Here is a 15581-nt window from a genome sequence, read left to right as displayed (position 1 = left end):
CATCTGCAGAAACTTTAGAATAAACCCCAACATGAAATGAATGAGAACTTGCTGAGTTTATGGACAGACGGGGGTTGCCTGTCACTGCTCTAGGGAGTAAAGCACCAAGTGCAGAGCTCACTCCAGAGGATCGCTCCAGACTGACACTGTGACTTTCGGTGAGTACCCAAACCTGTATCACAGCTCACAGCCAGGATCCAGTCCTTCAAATTTCCAGGGCTTTCCTTCAGCATCCCTAGCAGTTCATCCACAGGGTGTCTTTTTAGAATGAGGACACTCAGAATGGCTACAAATCGTGCGGGAATTTAACAATGTTTCCTATTTTGTCATTCTGTCAAGAATTTCAAGGCTTCAGCTGGAAACAACACAGATAAATATAGGAGAAGACAGAAAGAAACATTGTTAGGTTTGAAATTTTACATGTATTGGTAACAGCAACAGGAAAAGAACAAATCTACCAAGTTTCACTTCCATAACTATATTTACATGTCGTAACAGTAAGTCCATCCAAGTCCTATAAAGTGCTAATCAAAGACTGTAAATGCCTTGTCATTTAACAGATGGTTGCCATCTGCAAAGAACTAAATTAACATTTGGAAAAAAGCACTTTTTACATCATTACTCTTAAGAATAGAGATAATAAATAAACAACTGAATAATGAAGTAGGTGCATGCCATTGATTTAGCACCCATTACGATACCTACTCAATCCTTGAACTAATTTTTTCCTTTTTCTTAAGTAATTTAAGTCCTTTAGCCAAATGTATTTCAGAGTACACGACAACAGCTATTACATGCCTGGGCTGTATATTTGCACAGACTAAATCTTGTTGCAGTGGGGAAAATCTCCTTTCTATGCACCTATAAATGCCCATCATAATGGGATCCAAAAACTGCCAAGCTTCAACACATTCATCTCTTGTTTTCTTCCAATGTTTTCTTTCTGTAAAATATCCTTTTCTCTTTGCAGTGAAACCTATGCTGAGAATCAATTCCCATGCATTTTTGGTTTGGCATTCAAGAAGGGGAGGTGATTACATGCCCGACAGTCAGCTGAGAGATCCCTGATTCCCCTTCAAGAAGCAGAAAGACAAGCAACTCCAAAATATGACTCCTAACATATAGACTGAATGATTTCCTGCCCTTCTCTCCATGAGAGAGAGAAGTTTTTATCATCCAATACAGAAAACTGGAATAGGTAGTTGGATTCAAATTGATCTGAACCCAAATTTAACTTTACATGCATTTTTTGGGCTATATTCTTGGCTGGTAAGAATTTGTACAATTCCATTGACTCTAAGAACCCAACCTTGCATTTTACATATTCCCAGTTAATACAGTGAAACATCCCAAAATTCAATACAAATCCCAAAATACACTTTGGGACCAGAGCCAATTTGTGAAGTTGTTTCTAGGCTTTGATGTGTAAACTCATCATATGTCACTGTGTTCTAATTAAACCTAAGTGGTGCAATAGATTTCCTGTCAGAAATGCAAAGATCCCTCATGTGCTGGGACTGTCCAGGACAGCTTGCTCCAGCACACAGAAAAGCAGCTCTGGGAGAGAGGAAGGAACCAGTCATGGAAACATATGGATATGGAAAGATGAAGCTGATCAATGGAATTGAAAATGTTTCACTATACATAATTAGGAATTTTCCACTACAGTAATTCTTCATAGGAAAATGATGAGCTGCTGAATTCAAATTGTGTGACGAATACATTTTCATGGATGAATTTTTCCATCCTTCGCCTTTCATAAATACTGGACTTTCTAAAAGGTTTGAAGACGGAAATTTTTACCCCATCTATTATCAAACTTAAACTCCTATGTGGCTCTCATACTCAAATTAAAAAACCAAACCACCTGAGTTCTGACAGATTCACAGCTCCAAAAATGCTACAAATGCTGTGATATGGGCAAGCTTCACAGGGAAGTTTATCACCAAAGATCTATGTTTTTCTTAAGATGTAACTTCATCCAGTGAAAACTTCACTGGAAATCTACCACAGCACATGGAAAACTTCATGGCTGTTTCAGTAAAGTGGCTGTTTAATAATAAATAATCTCATGACCTGCCCATTGTTCAGTTCTAAGATACTGGTGCCCTGTACAAGCACACCTCAACAGGGACTAGACCCTGACAACAGGTAATGCTACCCTCTGCTCTTGTGCACCCCGATGCACCAGAGGATCTGCACAGCCTCTACTGTGATTTGCCCCTTCCTCAGCACAAAGAGGACAATGAAGCACAGAAAGAATCTGCACTGTTGCCTTTTGTTCTGAAAACATCTCCCCTCAAATCCCACAAACATTACCAGTTTTATGTGCCACGCAAAAACCCTCAACCTCACAAAATCTGGCTATAATCCTGACTAATAATGTAAATCTCCCTCTGATAACTTAAATATCGTGCACAGCACAACAAACAAACTATCTACACCAAGAACTGTTGAGTCAGAAATAAAATAATCTGCAAATTGTGCTTTTCTGGAATGGATGACTGTATAATGTCCTAATCAGAAGGCTGAAATCACATTTGCATTTAGATAAAGCCCTGTTCACAAAGAGACAAGTATAAAAGGAGACACTGAGACTATTGTGGCATTTCTCTGCATTGCATAATCATTTACATTCCTGATAATGATATTCAGATAGTGAAGCAAAGGCTGACCAAAGCCAATTAATCTTCACTCTGCATTAGCAGGTTTGGCAATTGACCCCATGCACAGCAGAACCCTGATGAAGCTAAGATGATACTATGTCACTGCTCTCAGTTTACTTTTTTTACCTGCTATTGTGAATGTTTTTCAAGCAAATCCCCACAGTTCAACAGTCATGATCCCAATCCCTCTGAACTAGTTAAACAGCCTAAGATGGGCTCCAGAGACTAGAAGTGTTAATTAAAGACTGCAAGAGTTACCTGAACTGTTGCTATTTACAGGTTGGCTCCTTTCCGCTCAGCCCTCTCTTTCCCCAGTATACAGAGATGTGTTTTACCTCTTTGAAGTATTACACCCTCAGAAGTATTAACTCAGGAATTTATGATTCCCCATCCTCATCAAACCTCATGATCTCAGGAAAAATAAGAATGCCAAAATAACAAAGAAATTTGAAGCCTTTTGAAACCTCTTTAACCACAAAACATCTTAGTTCACGTTGTGACATCAGTCCAGGAAGGCACCCGAGTGAACTGCTGCTACCCAGAAGGTTCTTCCTCTTTGGTCACATCTGCCCTCCCTTCCAGGTTTCCCAGACTCAGGCCTGTGAGTGCAGCCCCGAGTGCCTGCAGCAGAGGCAGAACTCCCCACTGTGGGACACAGCTGCCCTCGCTGCTCATGACACTGTCACACCTCCCCACAGTCCCCAGTGGGTCAGGGGAGCGCCTGGCACATCCAGGGCAGCGTGAGGGGCTCTGCTGCCCCAGGCAAACCAGCCAAGGTCTGTGTGTCCATCCGACCCTGCCTGCTCACAGGCAATGAGAGGCTGCCCTGCAGCCCCAGCCCCGCTGTGTGGGTGAGCAGGGACAATGCTGCAGTCACTTCCAGCAGCCACGTCTCGCTGGCTCTCATTGAGATCGCAGCTCTGATGTGATTGCTTCTGACGAGCCGGGGCCGGGCATTGTTGGGGCTTTGTCCTTTCTAAACACGAGCTGCAAAGACCCTGCACGAGCAATGGTAGCCAGGCCTGTTCACTTCTATTTCTGCTCCTCTCCCCTTTATGCTCTGATGGATGCAAGAGGCAGAAGCAATGTCAGGCGGCTCTGCAGAACAATTTGGGGGGCACAGCCCTGCAGTGTAAAGTTTGCTTTACACAATATTTGTAGAGCACATGAAGGGTTAAGAACTGGCAAATAACACATCTTGAAGATCTCTGTTGACAAGGAATCACCACTGCTTGGACACCCTTCATGCAGTTCTACAGCATCAGGATCAGGCCTAATGCTATTCAACAATGTCACCGGTTTAAAAATATAAAACATAATAAATTATAAATATAAATACAAAATATAGAATTGTAATTGCTAAAACTTGAGAATGACAGAGAGTGCTAGAGCTGGGCATAATGACTACTTGTATAAATTAACCAAAGCCACAGGGCAGATGTCTTACCTTACACCCTGGTTTGGTATCACACAGCACAGACATGCAATACTGCAAATAAAACACTCAGGCTTTGCAATCCTACACCAATGAGGAAACATGCTGCCCATGCTGAGGCCAGATTACCTTGTTCTGTATAATTAATAAGCATGATCGGACTAATTAGAGTAACATTCTTTGGTGCATACTCACTAGTGAGGACAGGAACCTTCCTGGTTTACGTGCAATTCAAACTTCTCCACTTTTTTCTCCTGAAAATGGTTCTCCCAGCTTAAAGGAAATTCTGAAAGGCACAGTCTCAAAAGAACTTTTTCTTCTCAGCTCTGAATTGCTCAGTTCAACTGAACAAAATTAATTTTGTTCACAGTGGCCAAATCTGTGCGTTTTACCTTTGGGATCATGCCTGAACAGGAATTGAGCTATCAACTTTAAGCCAAAACTGCCCGTTCACTCCTTTCTTGTAAATATTGTATTTTGACATGATCCAATGCTTAGTTCCAGTTCAGCAATTGTGATTCTCCCAACTACTTCATGTCAGTTAGTGCAACAGCTTTCTGGCTGAGGTTCTATCACCTTCTGAAACATCCAACTGGGCACCAAATAAGCTGTCACAACTGTTCTTGACAGACAGATACCCAGCTGGCAGCATAAGGCATGGAAGTGCCTTTGAAGGGCAAAACCGTGCTGTCAGATTAATGACCACATTAACTCTATGGACTATGGCTCAGACAAGCATGGGAAGAACAGTAAGTCTTACATAAGGTTTTGTAATGGTTTCTCACTGCTGTGGAAGGACTGAAATTGGTTAAAGTTTATTTTACCATTATTCTTTAACACATCCTTACTTTTCTCATGCAATTCAACTTTATAATTTTTTCAAGAAAAAGTCAAGACAGTAAAACAAGGAGCTGTCAGTGCAGAAAGAGCTCTTTCTTTCTTAGGAAAGTACAAGAGTTGACAAACTCTTAAAGGTGGAGAGTCAGAATTTCAAACAGCAAAAGAATCACTAGTGATCCACACTATTGACTAAAGTTTAATTTTAAAACATTCCGTTTTAAAAAAAAATAACTAACACATTCCTCTGAGCCTTCCTTAGTGCAAACATCCCACCCAGCCTACAAGGGAATAAACCCTGTGCAGTGTGACTTCTCCTTTTCTTGCTCCCCCCAGCACATCCCTTCCAGCCCTGGCTGCGCACATAATCCCTGGATGGTGACAATGGGGCTTGTGCCCTGCCCTGGGATCTACACCTCATCCTGGAGATGTCCTTCCCAGCTCACATTATCCTATACAGCAGTGTCAGGAACAACTCAATGTCTATTATTCCAAATCCACACCCGCTGACATTTAGCATCTGCCAGTCCTTCACTCTCAGAGTAATTATCTCAACCCCTTTCCTGGCATAAACCCTGTCTATGGTGGAATTAAACCACGGATGAATTTGACCCACCACATCCTGAGCAAAATCCATGGTCCTGGGAGCAGCGGTACTACAGGACACGTAAGTCTGGGAGCCTTTAGCCTCTTAGGGGGATTGGCCCAGCTCACTAATCAGGGATTGTTTCCATACCAACAGCTAATCAGGGGCAGATGCCGCCATGTCTTTGGGACACTTCTGAGCTCTTAAAGCCACAGCTCAAGTTTCCTCCAAAACTTCAGTGTCACTCTCCAAGGCCTAGTCTAGCTCAAAGGCAGCCTAAGGAAAAGGAAGGTGTGGGCAGCAAGAAGCTCTCACAAGTATAGACATCCCCCAGAAGCCCACAGGACATTTGCTCTCAGTGGTATAGGGCTCACTCTTCACTGATTACACACTACACACCAACTCTACTGAGCAACTACACTAGTTTGGAGCTCTGGCAGAAATGAAGGGGGGTGAGAGAGAACTCTTTTCCCTTTGCATTTATCAACACTCATCTGAGTGAACGAGCATGGCAGGACAATTCTGAGTGGTAAAAGCATTCCATGGAAATGGAGCTGCCTTAGGTTTCACCCATGATTCTGGTTTGTTTACATTTGGTGAAACCACAAGAAAAGGGGGATAAAAGCTTTGGTTCAATTGAAGTCCTGGTGGTAACCTCCAGTGGTAATAATTAACTCAATTATGCTGAATTAATTTGATATAATTATCGGTGATGAAGCAAAGACAGTGGCCCAGAGAAACTTTGAGAGACAGGAAGAACAGAAGTCTTAACAATACAAAATACCCTATTAATAGCATTTCTTTTCCCCCAAACTGAGTCAAAGACACAAAATGAGTTCATTACAGTCATCTGGCTTCACTCAACGCTCCAAATTACCCCCGTACCCAGACAAATAGCTGTGAAATCCAGCAAGTGCACTAGAATTACAGCAGGCCCTGACGAATTTGACATAGCACTCAGCACAAGTGTCTGTCCCCATCCAATTACCTAAACAATGAAGATTTAATAATACATTTAAGAGATCCACAATGCTTCTCCTTTAACTGGAGATGTTAATTAAGAACACTTTTCTGTTATACTGTTGTCAGTTGGGTGGGTTTTTTTGAGGAACAATCTGGAGGATGCTGCTTATGGAATCTTTTCATTTGATCTGCAGTTTTTATCTAGTATTTTCAGACTTATTCAGTTCAAAACAAACGAACCCCAAATATAAAAACCAAATATCTATCTTTTTCCTCCCCCGTTTAATATTTCTGTGATTTCCTTTGAAAAGAGTATCACAGAAATGCCTTCCCTGCTATGAAAATACACACATTTTTACTGAGAGTTTTTTAATGCTTATGTGTTTAAAAAGAAAAGAAAATGTCAGTGGAAGCAAAAATCAGATGTGGTTAAGTCTTGGGAGGTGGGTTAAATGACAATGAAATCCAAAGAATTCTTTGCAGATTATTGCAGGAAGCAGCAACAGAATGTCTCAGGACTGTGCCCTGCTACCTCAGCCTGCAGGAAGCACTCCTGGCCTGTTTCAGGGTCAGACAAAGTCTTCAGCACCCCGAGCCCACCCAGGACAGAGCACCCTGGCAGAACACAGCCCCTAGGCTGTCCCTGCCCCGTGCAGCCCAGCATAGACCCCTCATGCTGCAGGTGGGGCTGGAAAGCCCCAGGTAAACTTTCCTTGCCTTCTTCCCCTCCAGGGGCACTGTGTGCATGGATTTAGCACTACAGTTAGTCCTTGCCTGTTGTAAGGAATTTACCAGCTGGCAGCATCACTCTATTTAACGTTTTACAGTCCTGCAGGACCAGTGACATCCAGCCAAGGAGACCTGGGTGCCTTTGCTCTCTGGCTTCAGCCTGAAATGCTGCTTGACTTACCCCGTCACAATGCTGTAAATACACAAGTTTCCAAGCTTCTACTGCATTTTTATTATCCTTGGTGACAAGAATAAAAATATTACCTCTATCATCACCAATTGCTTCTGAAGAGAGATTCCAAGTGCTTAGATGTAAGAAATGAATAATATTTTTCCAATTTGCTTAGTAGGTGCTGCTCACACGCCCCCAGATCACTTCCTCCCTGAGTTCTGCTGGTTCTCAAACACAGATGATCTTTCAGAACTCGATTTAATTGCCACCAGGCTCTGATCAGACTCATCACTTCAAAGCAAACTCCACTGCATCCATAATTTATGTATTTGATTTCAACAGAGCCTTTTGTGCCCAATACTGAGGGGGCAAAAAGCGTTTTCCATGGGGAAGATGCTAATGTTTTCTAAAGAACAAATTTTAAAAAATATTATTTCTGTAGTGACACCACATTTTAAAGTGGTGTGAGGGATTTTTCAAAGGCTCCAACACTTATCTGGACAGCCACTCAAATTTTGTCAATGCCTCTTTCCTACAATCTCTTTCGTTTAGAGAGCTGAGTTATTTCTGCATGGGGAGACATCCTTGGGGAAGGGCAGGCACAGGCTGGAGGGAAGCACAGCTCCCCCCTACTTCAGCCAGCACACAGGAACAAGCTGTGTGCCCAAACACACCTCGTGCCCATCTGACACACAGGGGTGTCTGCGCAAGTGAGGAGCTCAGCAGCCCCTCCCTGCCAGCACCCCCCAGAACTCCCTCTGCCCACCCCCAGCCCTGCTCTGCCGTCACAGCCTTCATTTTCCCTTTCATGGATTTTTGCTTGAAAAAGCATCACTGCCTCGATTGTCTATTTTCAGCCTGTATTTAAGAAAACCCTTTTGGTTCCATTTGTAGCCACATCCTGTCTCAGCCTCCCCCTCTTTTTGTTCCTAAATATAAGGCTGATGCAATTTGATGTGACATGACAAAATAGCACATTTGCATTGGCAGAAACTTTCTCTCAGCAGCAGTAATTAAAGGGAGTAGATGAGACATTGCTGAAATTGGTGTTTATTTAGCCTGGAAATAAAAGGCTTCAAGATGTCTTGAGAGGGATGTTCAAGTGTGTCACGACCATGAAACTCATCAATGAGTGCCGCCTTCTACAGGCTTCCTTTCTGACAAAGAAATGGTCACTCAAACAATGTCATTGATTAAAAGAGAGTAAAAAAAGAAATCAGAGCTCTGTACACCATATTCCTAACCAGTGAAAATTATTTCATGTGTTTCTTGGGATTATAAATAGTACCAGGACACTTGTGGTTCCACGTAAGACAAGGCCAGTCAGTCTCTTAACTTTAGAGCACAGGCTCTCTCAGCATGAGAGGAAAACCAAGATCTCATTGACCACAGTGAGAATTAGGCACTTAAATATCTGAATTTTTGATCTGAGATGCAACAGCAGAGGACAGGTACTCACTTTCACTTACAACACAGACTTTTACTAATTGTCAAAGACAGAAATCCAGGAACAGCAGCCTGAATCCTGTAAGTTCAACAGGATTTACACTACAGATTAAAATTCATCTACAAAACTCATGAAATAATTTTCTGTGTCCACTTTTGCTGAGCAGGTGCATAGCCTGACAGAGTCAGGTAATGTCAGCTTTCTGTACTCTGTTCCATTATTGATGACAGCAGTAGAACACAGTAGTGGAAGAAGAGCAATATTTAGAAGTTGTGGGGGTTTTCTTGATATTTAGAAGGTAAATTTAGTTCACTTAATCCATATGAAGAATTCGGGGAAAGGTCTGGTAGCTGTTCCACAGGCTGCAGGATTTAGTAGACATAATATGGCTTCAAGTGAAACTTCCTGCTCAGGAGCATCTTCCCTCTCCTTGTGCACACAAGGCTATTCTTTCAAACCCATCTGTGATCAGCTCAAAATCGGCAGCCCACGTTTTGAGCAGGCTCGTTTCCATCCTAACACAGATGGCACCAAGAACAGGGCAGGCCAGAAAAAAATCAGTTTGCATATTATGCTTCAGTTTTTATGGGTCAGATTACCATTCAAAGCCATCAAAATGGCAACCCATATGTGATGTGTCTGCCATCGGAACTGAAGTGATACACCATCAAAATCTTAACGGGGCTGGTTAGACAGCATTTGATTAACCATTGACTAAACTCTGATATTTAAAACTAAAGACATTTTCCTTCCCAAGAATTTTTTTCTCTGACAGACCAATAAAATTGCTTTGGTGAGTCAATAAGGAAAAGACATTTTGCCATCTTCATCCCTGAACAACTGCACCGGCACGGCTCTCTTGGCAGAAGGGAGCTCAGCTTCTATGCCAAATATTCGCTTCCTCCGTGAGCCAGGTGCAGATGTTGGCTATGTCATCTGTTCCAACTTCTTTGTTCTACAAGCCAGAAAATTGTTCCCACAGCTTTGGGGAGAAAATGGGGATCTGAAGAGCTCTTTGCATGCTTTCATTGGTGGAAGATCATCAGATGTTTTAAAGACACTCTTGCAGAAATAAGAAATGTGTCATTCCCCCCATTTGTGATAATTAACCCACAGAGAGCTGTGTCCTATGGATCCCAAAGGGAAGCTGCAACAAGGTCAAAGCCATGGCATTCTGTTCCCAGCCTCCTCCACATCCTCTGCCTTCCTGCAGTGCCAGCTACAGCCCATTCCCTGCTCTAGGGACGGCATTGTCCCAGATGCTCCAAAGACTCTACTGCCACAGGCACAGGTTTTAAAGTGGGCAGGCCTCTTCTGGGAGAAGTCTATTGAATAGTAAAGGGTATTGGAAACGTCCCACTATGTTATCATGGCACCTGGAACTCAACAGCCAGGCTGACAGCCAGGGCCACTACCCTGTGTCACTGTCAAGGAGAACATTCTTCATTCACAAGTTTTTTCAGCCCTCTGGCCTCTCTACATGATATTTTGGTCAATGCTGATACTTCAGGTGCATATTCTCAACCAGATACAAGACATAGAACAAAAAATTCACTTACAGCATCCACAGTAGAGGAACTTTAATTATCTTCACAGATTAGACCTGTCCAAGTCCAAAAGTAAGCAAGAGACCTCCAGAGAAGAATCAATTTTCATTATCTGTTTCTCTTTAACTCGCTACTTGAAGTGCCATTAATAAAGAAGTCCTGAGAAGTCCATCCACAGCTCAGTTTATCCCTATGGGAGCTTTTACTTTCAACTGACCAGTTACATCAGACATGAATGTATGGCTTTAACATGAACAGGCCGTTGCTTTCAGTCATCGACTCTGAAAAGCTTTAAAAAATATACCCTACAAAAGATTTAAGTAGAGGGAAATTCTGACTGAGGAGAACTGACCCTTCAATATTTCCTGATAAGAGCTGCTGGAGGTAAGAAAGCATTTACCTCCTCTAAAGAGCAACAGTTTCTCACACTCAGAACTCTGTACAATGACATAATAATTACTTTACAGTATTCTGCATACAAAAAACTGCTTTGGACCCAGGCAACAACAGATGGCACACAAGAAATCGCTTTTTCTCAAATACACAATTGTAAGTGAGTAAAGCAAAGCAACTCATTCTCTAAAGCCAACACTAATCTGTTTATTTAGAACCTCTCCTAAGTTTGTTGAAGTCAAGCAAACAGTTTTCTCTGGCTATGCAAAGACATCTGGATCAGGTTTTATCTCAGATCCTGTCACAGAGATTTTCAAAAACGACTTAAAACAAAAGTCCTGGAAGATAACGACAGAGTCTCTGAACTGATCTGTTTTGCCTCCCTTTGAAAGACACGAGTCTTTGAAAAATCTAAGGCAAAACTCTCAAGCACATTTCCAAACACATGGATCAAAGTCAGCTGTACCACAGATGATTTTTTCCCCCCAAGTATTTAATAGTGGCACAACTTGGTGACATATGATGATTGACAATAGCTTGGGATGTTCAAGTTTTGGTATCTCATGTCAGCACTTATACTTGCCCTCTGAAGGCCATATCAAGATGCTCACAGGCAGACTTACTGTAACAGGCAATGTGGAACAGGAACCCAGAAGAACAGATTCAACTTTAAAAGCTCATCCTGAGTGAGTCCACTGACACTTTCTAGCTGTGGTACAAGAACTAAACACCAAAAGCTGCCTTATTTTCATCCTTCACCTAAATTTTCCTTTCTGAGAGCAGAGGACCTCTTATAAAGATCTTGGCTGAGTGCTGCAGAAAACATCTCTCATTAGCATTGTTAATTAGCACTTAGCAGATACACCTGCAGTTCCTATCCCACCAGGACATTCACCACACCCTTTCAGAAGTGCAGCCCTCCTCTGTTAACTCATATCCAATGTAATATCCAGAGAGCAACACAATTAACTTCTCCTTAGGCTGATATTCAAACCAGCGGTTACTTCCATAATTCACTTAGCAGAGCATCAAGCACCTGGGCTCAGAAAGCTTTCAAAACCTACTCCAAACATAGCTGAGCTTTGGGAACACAACAAAACAGTATCAGTTGCTCTGTTTCATTGTTCAGTCATAAACAGTGCTTAAGGTCTAACTTGAATTTCCACTTTAGAAGTGTCTTTTAAAGAAAAGTTCATGGCAAACTTGAGGTTCCTTTGGGCTGTCAGTGTGATGTAGTGAATTACACTCCTGACATGGTTACTAACTGGTTTAAGTTAGTTAAAGCCAATAATCTCCAACTTGCTCCCCTATTTTTATCTACTAAAAGCCCAGTGCCTTCTTGTGATCCTCCAGTGCAAAGCTGACCTGCACTCAATCCCTTCTGTGCATCAGACTGGTGACAAGATTCCTGCCTGTTCATATGCCACCTCCAAACAGCTGTAGCCTGGAACGATGGCTGCATGATACTGTTGATTTTACATAACTTTTAAAAACAGATAATAAAATTCTAGTGTGCCTCTAAAACATGTTTGAGAAAAACAGGCTTACTTTCCATGTACACACATATTTCCAAGCAAAACTTGGGAGCTCATGTTCATTCCTGTCTATGAGGGAGCAACGATATTGCTGTTCAATTTCTTATTTATCCTGTATCATACATGCTCGCCATATCCAAAAGGAATAAAGAAATGCTATCTGTAAAGCCTTTACACTTTAATAAAGTGATTGATAATAATTTACTGAAGGTAAACAGGTATAAATCAGCTGTTTCTAGCACCCTAAAACTTGTTTATCCGTTTGTCTTTATGGAAATTTGTTTCAGTGGGCAAAGATCAAAGTCACACACACGTTATTTTTCAGAGGGCTGCCAATGTTTGTTCGTGGAATGATGAATCTCATTTATTACATTACATCCCTGTCTCTGTATGCCACAACTCTGCTTCCCATTGGTGTGAGAACAGGAACAGGAGCGGAATCAACAGCCCTTCTCACACCTTTCTTCCCCAGCACGAACTGGTCAGCTTCTACTGGGAGAAACATTTCCATAGCAATCTGACCAGACTTCTCCCTCGTTTGTTTGCAATGAAAGAGTTAATATCTGTGACCCAAATATGGAGACCCATTTTAAACTTGCTGAAAATTGCTTTTTAATCCTAGCTCTCGAGGATTTCCTTTGAAACCATCTGCCATGCACGCTGGGTACTCTTTCCCTGTATATATGCAGGATTACTATAATATGGATTCTTTTGTGTAACTTAATACATTTCAGCATATTAAAAATTAGTTGAAATTTCCATTCTTTTCTGATTTCAAGTGCCACAAAAATGACTGTAGAAGTCAAAACCGCTGACAAAGCCAGCACCCATATTTATCTTATTTACTGCAGTATTTGCATCGCAATTCTAATATTTAGTCAGTCTGACACTGGCTGAGTTTAAGGAATAGTTATGAGTTATTAATATAACTAACACACATGCTTCAAATCAAGTTCAAGAATTTTGCTGGATAGGAATGGATTTAATCATGTGCTTTACCCTGCTTAAATTTCTCATGCTTACTTTCAAGTCTGGAAGACACAACATCATAATTATTAGAGAACAGAAAATATTTCCCAATATTATTTCAATACTATTGCCCAGCTTTTTCTATTTTATTGCTATGAACCTTTAAGCAATAGTATTTTTATAGTACATATACTGAAGAGAAAGAAAACCATCATACTTATAAATAAACTGAATTTTAAGATTGGCACATGCAACTATGTATATTTGAGCAAATATCCAAAACTTAAACCAGAGAAAGTATATTGCTTACTATCACAATAATCACAGCCAGAGTGATTGAAAATAGCAAACATTCAGCAAGCTAGATTTAGAATCAATTTATTGAATCAGCATATAAAGGAAAAAAAATCAAAATCCCAGCACAATTATCATGCATCATCAGAGTGAAATACTTTTTAATAAATGTGATTTCCCTGCAAATATTCAGAGAACAGAAAATAAGGACAATTATTTGCATGGGTTTAATCACATAATGTGACACTGATATTTCAGGAGCCAGACAGCTGACAGCCTGTGAACTTCTTTGTTCCACATAAACACATCTCAGAGCACCAAACCTGTGCCTGGGCTTCCTGAGCAGCCCTGGGTCCTCGCTCACATGATTCATTTCACAGCCAGTCACCCAAGAGCTAATGCAAGTGAGTGGCAATGCAGAATCCCCCTCCAAACCAAGGGGAGGATCCCATTCCCTTTGATGCCTTTTCCCTGGAAAGGAGCTGTGTTAGATGGGATAAAAAAACATGCAGGATGGAGCTACACATGCAGATGTTGGGAGAATATAGAGAGGAAAAACAAGCAAATCATTTTGTTTCAGCAGTAACAGATGTGGAAGCATCATCCTGCAGACATGTTACTTTTAATACAATACTGCTCATAAAATGAGGGGGGGAGGACAGAATCAATGCCCAATTACCCAGTTTTTTCAGGGTTTCCATTTTAATGAGCTTCCTGGATTATTCTGTCCTTTTAATTTTCCTCCTCTAATAATCCTATCAAATTAGTTTTGTCTAAAACATCAGCAAAAAGAAAATCAGCTGTCTAACAAAATCCTAAAATTGCTGGCAGCAGGTTCTTAAAAATGACACGTTATACATCATTTACTTCTGTATAAATGCAGAGCAATTCCCAAGATCCTACAGCACTGCTGGGATTAGACTGAGTGACTGAAAACAGCCTCATGTCCCGACACATCTGCTAATGGCAAATGGATAGAAACAGACTAACAGTGCAATGGCATTTGCAGATAGATGAGCGCTGAAAAAACAACCAAATGCAGAACAAATAGATTAAAGCCACCTTTCTGTGGCTAAGGGAGGGATTAGGGGAAGCCTGGCCTGAATTCCAGCTGCAGACTAACCTGCTTTCCTGCCACACTGCATCTGCCACTCTCAGTTAGCAACAGTGGCAGTGACTTCCCACCTGCCACCTGGCCAGCCATGTGAGGAGCTGGTGACACCAGGGGTGGCCACGGGGCCACTGCTGCAGCCAGAGAGCACACAGAGCTCACATCCCCTGAATCCACCCGGCAGCACAAGCCCAAAACAGCCCTGCACGCCCTCTGCAGTGAAGCAATGCCTGGCCTCGCAGGAAAGGACAGGGCAAGCACGAGCAAGAGCTCCAGTGATGGCACCCACGACCTCTAAACAAAAAAAAGTCAAGACAAACCCCCAGCAGCCATAACTGTTTACAGAGCAGCTTCCTTATGAGCCACTGGTCCCCCAATACCACAGGAATTAGTGATGCAGAACTAATTGATACAAATCTCCTGAGGGGAGAATTGCTGCTGGTTATCTCAAGATGAGAAATTTAGTCCAGAAGGATAAATTGGACAGACAGCTGAAAAGCTTTAGTTCTCCTGGTAGGAAAGGAATTGATCTGGTAAAGAAAGCCCTTAAAGAGATATTAACATGTCAAAAAAACAGGACTAGGAAAAACATTATGAGTCTTAAGACAACTGAGAAACTTCTGAAAACTGTTTATATCAGCACAGCTAATTATTCCCATCTTCACACAAAAGATAAAAAACTGAATAGGTCAAAATTTTAACATTTCTCCTGGTTAAACTTATGTTCTGAATATAATTATGAAACTGCTATAAAAATCCCCGTTCTTCAATTAGTGATTTAATTTTTGCATCTAGTATTTTTACTTATCAATTCCCCTTCCACCAAGTTGAAGAAAAATAGAAGTATTCGGATATTCACAGGTACGTAAAAGATTCTATTCATAGATTATTCAAAAG

The 15581-nt window shown here is 41.5% G+C and overlaps 1 protein-coding gene across 1 annotated transcript in view; it reads right to left on the bottom strand.

The window, feature by feature from the left end:
- Positions 1–15581, bottom strand: part of LYRM9 (LYR motif containing 9) — a 30299-nt gene that overhangs the window by 9114 nt on the left and 5604 nt on the right. The window lies entirely within an intron of this gene.

This window comes from Serinus canaria, chromosome 19, assembly GCF_022539315.1.
Source record: "Serinus canaria isolate serCan28SL12 chromosome 19, serCan2020, whole genome shotgun sequence".
Classification (NCBI taxonomy): Eukaryota; Metazoa; Chordata; class Aves; order Passeriformes; family Fringillidae; genus Serinus; species Serinus canaria.
The sequence above is the reverse complement of the archived record's forward strand: the minus strand, read 5'-3'. Positions and strand labels throughout refer to the sequence as shown.